At 39.1% G+C, this 12,334-nt stretch overlaps 1 long non-coding RNA gene and 1 pseudogene across 2 annotated transcripts; one reads left to right on the plus strand and one right to left on the minus strand.

Moving 5' to 3' along the window:
* The first annotated feature begins 1,674 nt into the window (after positions 1–1,674).
* On the plus strand, positions 1,675–12,101 carry LOC118019184. The gene is made up of 2 exons (XR_004681611.1): positions 1,675–1,808; positions 10,748–12,101. It is a non-coding gene; the product is annotated as an uncharacterized LOC118019184 (long non-coding RNA).
* Positions 4,802–5,349, minus strand: LOC118019181 (annotated as a pseudogene). Its single transcript, XR_004681608.1, has one exon. The product of XR_004681608.1 is annotated as a 60S ribosomal protein L12-like (transcript).
* Positions 12,102–12,334: the final 233 nt, after the last annotated feature.

Consider the following 12,334-nt stretch of genomic DNA (forward strand, 5'->3'; position numbering starts at 1 on the left):
CTGAGAGGGTTGAGAACATAGCTTCTGTTCTCTCATCCGGGTCTACACTAGGCTCGCAACAATTTACTTATGTATCAGCAAGTATCAGTGAGAAAATCTAAAGGGGGGAATTTCACCCACTATAGCAACAAATTACATGAAATACCTAGAAGCCAGCTTAAGAAAAACATGTAAGGCTCATATACACAAACATACACAGCTACTGAGCTATAAAATGATTTTTTGCACAGGTTTTGTAGCTGAGAAGGACTTAGCATTTGCCCCGAAGTCATTATGGTGAGTGAGTGAAGTGAGTGAATGCTTGGGCTCCTAATGCAGGGGTGGGAAGCCACAACACTGTGACTTTTTACTTCTAAATCCACAAAATCAAGGATATTCGGAGGGTATCATGTCACCTGCAACCCAAAGTACAATAGAAACACTAATTACAAAGAGCATTTGGTCAGGTTGCCCTGTTTCTTATAGGCAATTGTTTCTAGTTTTGTTTAGGAGAAAATATAGGCATTTTTGTTTAGAAATTAAAAAACAGGGGCGCCTGGGTGGCTCAGTTGGTTAAGTGTCGACTCTTGGTTTCAGCTCAGGTCATGATCTCAGGGTTGTGAGATCGAGCCCCACGTGGAGCTCAGGGCTCAGCTCGGAGCCCTCCCTTTCCCTCCCCCTCTGCCCCCCTCCCTCCGCTCATGCTCTCTCTCTCACTCTTAAATAAATAAATAAATAAAATCTTAAAGAAATTAAAAAACATCATGAACTTAGTGGACAGAATATTCGGAATAAAGCTTAGCTTTCATTTGATGTCACAGGTTCAAAAGAACAAAGGGAAGTCAGGAGCTTTTTCTAATCAAATCCTGGTCCTGCCATTTAACAGCTGTGTACTTGGGGTAAGTCTATCTATCTCTCTGAGCCTTAGATTACACACAACCTCAGCTGTTTACTTTTCCAGGTTGTTGTGAATACATGAGAGAGGAAATCAAAGCATGGATTGTACACTATTAAATGGAGCAGTGCTGTTTTAAGTTGAATTCGGGATTCAAAAGAGAAAGAGAAGTAATATAATTTTTTGGAGTGGTGGTCTTAGGTCAAGTACTTCATCTGTTTCGTCTTCTTTAATATTCATAACTATCTTGTAAGGTGGTTATTATTATTCCCATTTTATACATGAGATATTAAAGCTCAGAGAAGTTAAGTAACTTGCTCTTCATAACCATGATGAGGAAATGAGATTTAAGTGGGCCGGGCATTTTCTTCATTTTAGGAGAGGTGAATCAAAGTCCAGAATTTGTCATGATCATCAACTGGGCAAAACGAAGATTTAAACATAATCTTTTTCACTGTCAGCTCATTGGTTTGTTTTTTTTTTTTTTTAACTTTTTTGGTTTTCTGGGTTTTGTTTTGTTTTGTTTTTTTTGCATCAATAGAGGAAGTGTATGACTAGATATTTCTTGATGTTACAGAATTACTATTAATTCAAAAGTATGAGAAAGATATTATGGTTATTATTATTTTTTAAAGAGTTGTTATGGACTGAATGTTTGTGTCTCTCAAGATTCATATGTTGAAACTCCCTACCCATGTGATGCTATTAGGAGATGGGGCCTGTAGGAGATAATCAGGGTCAGATGAGGACATGAGGGTGGAGCCCTCCTGGATGGGATTGATGCCGTCAGAGCAGGAGAGAGCTTATTTCCTCTCTCTGCTCTCCGCCATGTGAGGACTCAGCTGGAAGTCAGCAGTCTACAGCTTGGAGGTGGGCTCCCACCAGAACCTGACCCTGCTGGCACCCTCATCTCAGACTTCCAGCCTCTGGAACGGTGAGAAAGAAATTTCTGTTGCTTATAAGCTCCTCATTTTGTGGTATTTTGTTATAGCAGCCAAGCTGATTTTAAAAGGCCCCTTCTTTCTTTTTTTTTTTTGCATTTTTAAAACGTTTTATTGTTATGTTAATCACCATACATTACATCATTAGTTTTTGATGTAGTGTTCCATGTTTCATTGTTTGCATATAACACCCAGTGCTTTCTTTTAGATTTTATTTATTTATTAGAGAGAGAGAGAGAGGACAAGCAGGGGGAGCTGCAGAGGGAGAGGGAGAAGCAGGTTCCCCACTGAGCAGGGAGTCTGATGCGGGACGCCATCCCAGGACCCCGGGATCATGACCTGAGCTGAAGGCAGACGCTTAGCCAACTGAGCCACCCAGGTGCCCCAAGTTCTTTCTTTTAGTCCTTTCCTCTACCTTCTAGAAAATTTACCAATTAATAGTTACAATTTCTGGAATTTGTTTTAAAAATTGCTCGGAGGTGAAGGGGATTGGTGTGGGTTGGGGGTATACATGAAACAAAGCTAGTATGAGTTAATAAATTATGAAACTGGGTGATGAGATCTGATTCTAAGTCCCCTTGATTCCAAAGTCCATACACTACTTTATCAGGTGTGATCTCCAAACACCATCTATTATAATACCATATTTCTTGGGTCTCCTCTAAATGAAGTGAAGCAGTGATTTTGAAAACCACCTATTATGATGCACTCTTCTTGTCTTCTGCATTTTTGTTAACCCACTCTAAAGGAGTCAGGTCTTGGGAAAGGAAATAGAAAGTGTATGTTTTCCCTTTGGGCAATATTCTGTGATAGCTCAGGCCACTCTTTCTACTGACTGACATGGTCCAGATTCAAGCAATGCTTCCTTTAGTTTGTTTGCAGAGATTTATCACCCCAGAGGAAGCGTCTGAGTTGTTGCTGATGCTGTGTGGTTTAGTTGTCGAGACTGCAAGTGATTCCCCAAATCTTCAAATAACACTATGGGGAACTACCTCCTGATGCCACCACACACATATTTTCTACTGAGCTTTCTATGGCTCCTCAAATCCAAATTGGAAATTATCTGCTCACCCAGAAGTGGGATTATCATGAAGTTATTAAGGTTTAAGCTTCAGGGCTTACCACTTGTCGGGCTGCTTCCAAGGCCCCAGCAATAGGTTAGTGTCATGAATTCAAAGAGTACCTTATTATGTCCCTGCCAAGAAAACTTGAATTGCTCTGTCATCTTAACAGTTGGTTTATGATAAAAACTTGATGTTTTCCAAGTTTGACAACAGTCCTAGAAATGACATTGGGAATGGTGAGCAGTGAACATGAAAGAAACTTTTCTAATCTATCAGTAACGAGAAAAACTTTGATCAAGTTTGTTGATCAAAGTAAGTCTGGAGCCCAGCTCTTTGGGGGGACACCTCAGATCTGTCACGTGTAACCCTGGGCAAGTTACTCAGCTTTTCGGCTCTTCAGTTTTTTTTTTCTCCATGTGTGACCTGGTGGATAATAATAGCACCTAGCTCATGAGGTTGTCGTGAGGATTAAGTGAAATAAAACTGCTTAGAACAATGCCTGGGAAATAATGGGTGCTCGATAAGTTTTGTTAGTGTCATTCTCTTTCTCATTTGTTATCTCAGATCTGCTAAGGACTAAGAAACCAGATAATCAGGCTTTTTCAAACTCTAAATAAGATAAAATTAAATGGTCTTTGGGTGAATGGCTCCCCAACTAGCCCACGAGGAAAGTGTTTGAGCATTAGCGCAGCTGTTCTGTTCAGGCAGGAAAAGCTGTAATGAGGCATCATTCTGGCAAGAGGGCTGCGCACCTGACTTGCTTCTTCTAATCAACAGAATCTTGACTCCTGTTATTGGTCTAGACAGAGAATTTTAATGTTATACGAAAGTATTCTTTATTTTTTTATTTTTTAAACTAAAAGAAATTTAAGTTTTTATTTAAATTCCAGTTAGTTAACATACGGTGTTATATCAGTTTCAGGTGTACAATATAGTGATTCAACACTTCCATACAACACCCAGCGCTCATCTCAGCAAGTGCTCTCCTTAATCCCCATCACCTGTTTCACCCATCCCCCAACCCACCTCCCCTCTGGTAACCATCAGTTTGTTCTCTATAGTTAAGAGTCTGTTTCTTGGTTGTGTGTCTCTCTCTTTTTTCCCCCTTTCTCATTTGTTTTGTTTCTAAATTCCACATATGAGTGAGATCATACAGTTTTTGTCTTTCTCTGACTCACTTATTTCACTTAGCATTATACTCTCTAGCTCCATCCATGTCATTGCAAATGGCAAGATTTCATTCTTTTTATGGCTGAGTAGTATTCCATTATTTATATATACATACACAGTATATATAAATATATATACACCACATCTTCTTTATCCATTCATCAATCCATGGACATTTGGGCTCTGTCACTAGTTTGGCTATTGTAAATAATACTGCTAATAACCATAGGGGTTCATATATCCCTTTGAATTAGTGTTTTTGTGTTCTTTGGGTAAATATCCAGTAGCGCAATTGCTGGATCATAGGGTAGTTCTATTTTTAACTTTTTTTTTTTTTTTTTTTGAGAGCGAGAGAGAGCACATGAGCAGGGGTGGAAGGCGGGCAGAGGCAGAGGGAGAGAGAGAATCTTAAGCAGGCTCCACGCCCCCTGAGATCAAGAGTTGGACGCTTAACTGATTGAACCACCAGGTGCCCCAATTTTTAACTTTTTGAGGAAACTCCATACTGTTTTTTGCAGGGGCAAAAGTATTCTTTAATTCAAGTCTTTTTAATGACAAAAAAATCAGACTAAAATGGCTCAGCCTGAAACATGAACATATAACTAACAAGTAGCTGTATTAAACACAATGAGGTTCAGAACAAACCTTAATGTTCTGTGTGGTTCTGACGTGGATCTCTAGTATTCTATGTCTAGCATTGTTGACACCCATAGTCAGTTGTGGATAAAGGGAAAGTGTCTGTCCCCATTTGGTTTTTTTTTTGGTTGTCAAATGATCCTTTATTGAAACATTTTCCTTTGTAGTTAACTAGCTGGGCATTCCACTGCACCACTGTTGATGTCATCTATGATGTCATGAGGGTGGCGGCCATCAACATTGCAGCCCACAGACTGGGCAGTCCCCAGGATTTCTTTAATGGTTCCAGAGAGTTCTCTGGCTAAAGATCGGTGTCGCATCTGTCGGGCAATATTGACAATCTCATCAAAAGTGATATTTCCACTGTGCTTAATGTTTTTCTTGGTGGTTCCTTGAGAGCTTTGATAATCAGGGCAGAGGCAGAAGGTACCACTTCAATCTGGGCCTGTCTGTTCTGAATGGTCGGTTTCACTCTAATCCGTAGACCCTTCCAATCACTGGTTGCCTTGGCGATGTCATCACCAACCTTTTTTGGAGACAGACTCAGTGGGCGGATCTTCAGGGCCAGGGCAGATGTGGCACTGACTGCGCCACCCGTGCACCTCAGGTACACGACTTTGATCTCGTTGGGGCCGAACTTAGGCGGCATTGCAGGTGGCTGGTGTCAGATGAACCCGGATTTGGGACGACCGAAGAAAGTTGCACCTTTGCCTCCCCGAGCCGAAAGCCAAAAGCCCCATTTGGTTTTGATTTCCTTCCTCCATCACCCTGGTTATCACAGTCCTCAACACTTGTTTCACTCATTCTAGCTATCCTTCTTTCTTGTTTTTCCAGAACAGACCCATGTAATGCTGAAATTTCCAGTGCATGGTCAGTCTCAGCCTAATTCTGAGACAAAGTTCTGTCCCTGAGATGAAAGTGAGTGTAGATTTGATGCCCATAATATGGGCGTTGTGATAACCTTAATAATCTCTTAATATTTATTAAATGAATGGATGATCACTCTGGCTTTCACTGGAAGTGGGGTCTAGAAAAACTCTCCCCAGCTGTGCAGAAATTGTTGACCCTAAACTGTTGTGTTTCCTATGCCACACCACCAAACATCATCCTGGCTCTTCCAGCCAGGCCTGCATTGTTTAATGCATACACAAAGCCATCTATACATGAGGACATCTATACACAAACAGTGTGACACTTGTTTGGGTGGGTCAGAGGTAATTTTTGCTTCGTTCAACGGGAGGGGTCACATTGTTCACTAGCAGATTGCAGATAGGAGAGCAGCTAATGTAGTTGTGAAGCATATTAAAATCTGTGTAGGTTGAATTTCTAATTTATTTTACTTCAAACTCTGAATTTTTATTTGCCTATGGTCCATCTTTTCACACAGAGCTTTAAGTTTATGAACATGAAATGCACTAATAGCAACGATGTTTTTTATTAAATGTTCTCTGCCAGAGATTATAATACATGTCCAAATATCTGATGAAGAAAAACAAAGGGAGGAGATAAGAAATAAGTGACCTAAAATCAGGACTAAATTCAAAACAAGCTTAAAGTTTTGCCGTGAGTGAAAAATTTAAAATTTAGTTGCTCCATCTAGTGGTGAACCGTTATATGACTTTAGTGGAGAGCTTTTAGTTTTTCATGCTGGTTTTATTCAAAGTTTGTTCTGGTTAAGTAGAAAAAAATACTTAATAGACTCCCTGTCTTATTGTCCCACTTAAGTTAACAGAAAATTACTCCACATAAAAAGAAAACATCACTACTTAATGAATCTCATAGACTTAAAGACATATTTGCTAACCAACTCAAATTTCAAATCATTGTTTCTTCCTCAATTGGTCTACGAACTAGCATCATTGCTGATATATATACCTATAATTATATTTTTAACCCATATATCATCCTGAAATATGAGAAAATTTAGGCCTAACCTGGATTAATAGGCAAGAAAGGCTAATGAAGAGGTTAGCTCTTCAGCAGTTAAGAGCAAGAGTTTTTGACTCAGGCCTTCATAAGGCCTGAAAAGTGCTCCGAATTGTGTGAAAAATATCAGTCCAGTCAATAGGTGAAGGGGATTAAGAGGTACATACTTCCAGGTATAAAAGAAATGAGAAAAAATATAGATTACATGTGTACCTGAATGTAATAAATTGTTCCGCTTAGCAGGGGCTCTCCGTCAGGCTACTTGGGTTTGAATTCTGACAGTAGCCTTCCTTAGCTGTGTGGTCTTTGTGTCTCAGTCTCGTCATCTGTAAAATGAAAACCATACTACCCCTCACATAGAATTGGGAGGTTAAGTTAGATACTGCATGGAAAGCACTTGGAACTATATCTGACACAGAATAAGCACTCAGTAACATTTTCCTGGTATTATTCCTGACTTTGCTTTGTGTATTCAGGGATGTCTTGATGTGGTTTTGGTGTGTCATTGAATTGTGTCAAGTAGTCAGGTATCCATTTGGCATGCCATTGGGAACCTCTCGCTTCCCTGACTCAGTGAAGTTGTTCTCACTCTGGAAGGGTCTCTTCATTGTAATATCTTAAGTGTAAGAGCAACCATATCCCATTCTGCAACATTATTTGCACAGTCAGTCTTTCACTTCCCAAATTCAGCTTTGTCTTCCAGAATTCCAGCACTCACTTGGAAAGCAGAGATGGCTTGTCTTGCTCCTAGGCATGCCCAAGGGTTGTTAATTTTCTCCTCAGAACTTCAAAAACACGGTTTTGCTTTAGTCTTTCCTGATAGCAAAGTCTGATGAGAAAAAGAGGAAGGGCTGATTCCATGAAGCTACTTGGATACCTAGTCTAGGAAAATAGCACACTGAGCTGACCATATTAGAGTTATATTTTCTTTTACTCTTAGAAAGCTGTCTGCCATGAAATACCTCTCTTCTTCCGGAATCTAATTGCAGATGCCCCTAAGAGCCTGGACTATGGAGCCTGAGGTGCCTAGTTTTAAGTTGTACCTCCACCATTTAGTAGTTGAATAACTTTAGACAAATTATTGACCTCTGTGGGCCTTTGTTTATTCATTTATACAAGGGAAAGCATAGAAGCTATGTCAGAAGTTGTTCTGCAGATTAAGCGAACTAATATGTATAAAGGTCTTAGACTAGTGCCTGGTATGTAGTAAGTGATACATGAGTTAGTTGTTACAGAGTTATTATTTGTGGATACTCATTATTCTGTGGAGCATGAAATGTATCTTTCCAGAAATTTCAAATTCAGCATAATCTAAGACTTATTCTTTCACTTTCACCTTTTGTGACATTTTCCCATACATGCTCTTCTTGATTCCAGTCTTGAATTCTGTCTCTCCCTAGTCTTTGATTTACAGCTTTTCTTTTTAGATGGTATTGTCCACTTCTCCTGTTAATACATTTTACTCTAACCCTTCTACTTCTTACCAAGGAATTTCTCAAGGACATAAACTATGTTTATACTTTATATGTTTCTGATGCTTCCCAACAGAGCTAGTAGGTGCCCAGCAAACATGTGTGAATAAAAAATACAGAAACACTAGCTTGCATTTGCACCTCAAGTCTGTGATTGCGTCATAAAAGAATACCTACAACTATAATTATTGTCATTTACTTAGTAGCTATTCAATGCTAGGCACTATCCTAAGGGTTTTATATAGCATGGCCCATTAAATGGCATCAACAGTTTTGGGGGGTAAATCCTATTAGTTTCATTTTACAAACCAGGAAGCTGAGTTTCAGAAAATATAAATTGTTTGTCCAAGGTGTCACTGTTAATGGCTAAAGCCCCTTTCTCCTGAAAAAATCCTCTCTCGGTTAATGGACATGTCCTTCATTTTTCTATTCCTTGTAGTATGTTTATGGTATATGGTTTGTATATGGTTTAGGGTGGGGCCGCAGTTCTTTGGTCTTCCATCTCCTGCAGGCAAATGCCTTTGCTGATCTCCCCCAAAACTACACATTTGAGAGGTTGCAAATTCTAATGCTACAGGAACCATACAGAGAACTGTATTTGTTGTGCAAGGGTGTGGGTCATGTCTTGGAAATCCAGCGTTTTCCCCATCCTGTCACCAGGACCTGTGAATTTTCTGTGAATGATGTCAGTCAGCTATGGCCTCTTTGTCCTCCCCTCCCCCTCCACATCACTCTGGTTCAAGTCCTTGTTACCTCATGCTACCCGGGAAGATTGCAAGAGTTGCTTAATGCCTTCCTGCAGATCTTGTGTCTTCCCCTCCCTAATCTAGTCCGTTTATCACAGCAAAACAAATTTTTGGACTTTAGCTCCTTACCAAAAAGGCTTTGTGGTTTCCCATTGTTTATTACTGCATCGAAACCTAGCTTTTCATTGTAGACCAGCCACAACATGTTCATACCTAACACTCCGTTGTTATGCCTTTACCCACATCCTCTGCTTTGGTCAGAATGGTTCCGATGGCAGTTCCTGAAAATGCCAAGCACAGACTTTCTTTTTCTTTTCTGCCATGATCTTTTCTTAGCTTCTTCCAGTTAAATAAATCTTATCCCACTTTCCTGTTCTATACTAGTTTTTTGTTGTTGTTGTTTCTGGTGAGATGAATGCTTGCCCTTGTTTCTTTCTTTCTTCTCTCTTTCCCTCAATATGAATTTCCCTGACCCCCTACCACACTTATTAAATCATGAATATGGAATGCATTCTGTATACTGTTTCATAGAAAGGCAGTAGAATATAGTAATCCAACACAGACTCTGGAGCTAGGCAACTGACTTCAAATCCTGGTGGTACCATTCACCTTCCTGGTGACCTCAGTCAAGTCACTAAACCTTTCTGTTCTGAAGTTACTTCTACTCTACACTGAAGATAAAGTAATGCCTGTCTGATGAGACTGCAGAGAGGATTAAATGAATCATTATGTGTAAAACAATGTCTGGCACGAGATAAGCACTAAATAATAGCAGTGATGATGATGATGATGCTATTATTTGCTCTTTTGTGTGTGACATTTTTCCATAATTGATTTGTAAACTCTTTCAAGTCAGAGATTTCTATAAATCCTTGCCTTGTAGGAAGAGAGTGTGATACAAAAGTTCATAGTGGTCAGGAGACCAGGCGTATGAGATTAGGCAGGTCTTCAACTTTCAGACTCCCTTTTGCTTAGGTGTAAAATGGAAATAATTTTTTCTTATATATGTATAGTGTATTAAAAGTCTTTTTTTCATAGACAAAGTTCATTTATTATCTACCTGCTCTCTTCACATATAGGATAATTTATGCAAAGCATGTTAGAAACTGAGGTATGTGGATGTCAACTGTATTAGCAAAGTGCTCAGTCGTGCTGTTTGAAGAATGGGATCAAATGCTTGTCTTTCCTCCTCTCCCCTCCCCTCTCATCTAATAACCTCCATATAAAAAGAATTAGAAGAATTTCTTTTTGATGTTTTTAGTCAATAGTGTCTCAGTACTTCCATGGAGCACTCTCCCACCCCCTCTTCCAGAAAAGCATTATTTTTTTAGAAGGGCAGGTTGTGAATGTGAATAGGGGCAGCTAGTTCTGTGGTATACCAGTGGATGGAGGAATAGTAGGATTTGAAGAAATCTCCTAAAATAATGTTCTAACTCTTGTTTCATAGAGTTTAGGTTTTTTTTTTGTCTGTGGTTTATCAGGGTGATTACTATCTCTTTTCTAAGGTAAAAGGAGATACCAGACTTAGAGGAAGGGGAGTCGAGGGAGTGAGGAATAGAAAGCAAATAATCATCATGGGAGAAAAGATCAGAAACTGGAAACTGACACAGGGCAATAAAATTAAAATTGAATAAATTTTAATTAAAATTAAAAATGAATTTTTTTCATTTTTCATGTTAAAAATGAATAAAAGATGGAACCATAGAAAGTGAATATGATTTTTTTAAGGCAAGAAATGGTGACTTGTTTAGTCTTTGAGAAGCAGAATATTATCAAAAACATAGTAAAATAATGAGTACAGAAGGGTATATGATATGGCCAGCTGTGGGAATTTCTAGGCTGGCTTCTGTGTTACTCTTTAAGTATCCCAGCTCTCATTCCATATTCAAACTAAGCATCCATAAACTTCTCTATCTAGCAGGATGAAACCTAGGAAGATATTGAAATACCAAAGTAACTATGGAAATAGGAAGAACAAAGAAGAATTCTTGAAAGTCTCTGGGTAAAGATAAAAGGAAAACAGAATAAAGAAGATCTCACAGCAGGGGCGTGTGACAGATCTCCAAATCAAGAAGTCAGGGAAGATGAAGTGGAACAAAGCCAAATCTCCACAACCAGGGAGATGGTCCATAGATTTCAACTACCCAGTTAACTTTCAGATAACTCACTCAGGAGAACAGAACTGGAAACATATAAAACATAAGTTTAATTCTCTCAGTAAATGATGCAAAAAGAGTAGCGAGAATTTTGAAAATGGTCTTACATCGGAAGAAGATTTTATAGACTGCCTGAATGTCTTAAAAAACCTGGAGAAGAACGATCCTGGATTAGCCAAATTCTAAGTATGAACATTATTTCAAAATGTTAGGAAATCAAGATTAATATGCTTATAAATTTGATGGGTTATAAAAATATGTATATAGGTGTGTGTGTGTATAAATAATAAAAATTTTTTGAAGGAAGATTATAGATTTATGCATACCAAATAAAAGGCAAGAGATACTTTGAAATATATGTTTTTGTAAATGCCTTATTGGATCCCTGTTCTTTTACTCTAGTCTGAAATTAGCTGTGTGTTTTGGTGATGTATAGATTATGTATTTCTATGCAGCAAACACCCCCAAACTTAGAAGTTCTCACATGGTTTCTTGTCCTCTTATGTGATCTCTTGAGGCCTATGCTTGGAATTCACACAATGTCACTTCTTCCTTATTCAGTCAAACCAAATCTCAAGGCCAACCGCTATTCAAGGGCTGGGAAAATGGACTCCTCTTCGTGGGAGGAGCTAGAAAGAATTTGTGGTTATTTTTCACGTACTGCAGGTGTTTAACTCAATTATAAAGTGAGATAAGAGATAAGAGACTTAAATTGAAAACTGCTAAATTATTGCCAAGTGTTATTAGTATATAGCTGACCCACTGTTCCTTCCCTCCTTCTCCAGGGTCTTTTTTTGGGGCAGATATCCTTATGAGGAAGCTCAAGATAGGCTGCTGAAACCTTGCTGAGCCAACTAGAAGGGTGTTTGGGGTCTTGGCCACTACCCATTTATTCCTGGCTATTCAGTATCTCACGTATGAGTCTGCTACCAATTCAGTGACATACAAAGTGCACTGAATTTCAGAAAGAAAGATTTTTCTTTGTGCTGTAAATCTTGTGATAATATTTGTCATTAGCTCAAGCACTGATCCATAGTTCAAAGGAAATTTACACTTCAACTGAGTAAGACAGGTTTTTATCTTCTTAAATCATGGTACCAGAGGCTGGAAGAAAAATAGGCAAAAAAAGTAAGGTTGAATTACCTTGTTTCTTCAGCTCTCTGACATCCTCATAAGAACTCAACAGAGACAGTGGGGCTGAAGGATCCGTATTTGTAGGAGGCACCTCCTGTGGTAGATCCACATTGCAGGGTTCCCCTTCTCTAAGGAGCTGCAACGTGCACAGATATGTGCTCTCCTTCTGCCCACCCTGAAGGCCATCTCAATGTTAGGAACGAGTCTCTTGGACC

Source organism: Mirounga leonina, unplaced genomic scaffold, assembly GCF_011800145.1.
Source record: "Mirounga leonina isolate KUSES-001 unplaced genomic scaffold, KU_Mleo_1.0 Mir_173, whole genome shotgun sequence".
NCBI classification, from domain to species: domain Eukaryota; kingdom Metazoa; phylum Chordata; class Mammalia; order Carnivora; family Phocidae; genus Mirounga; species Mirounga leonina.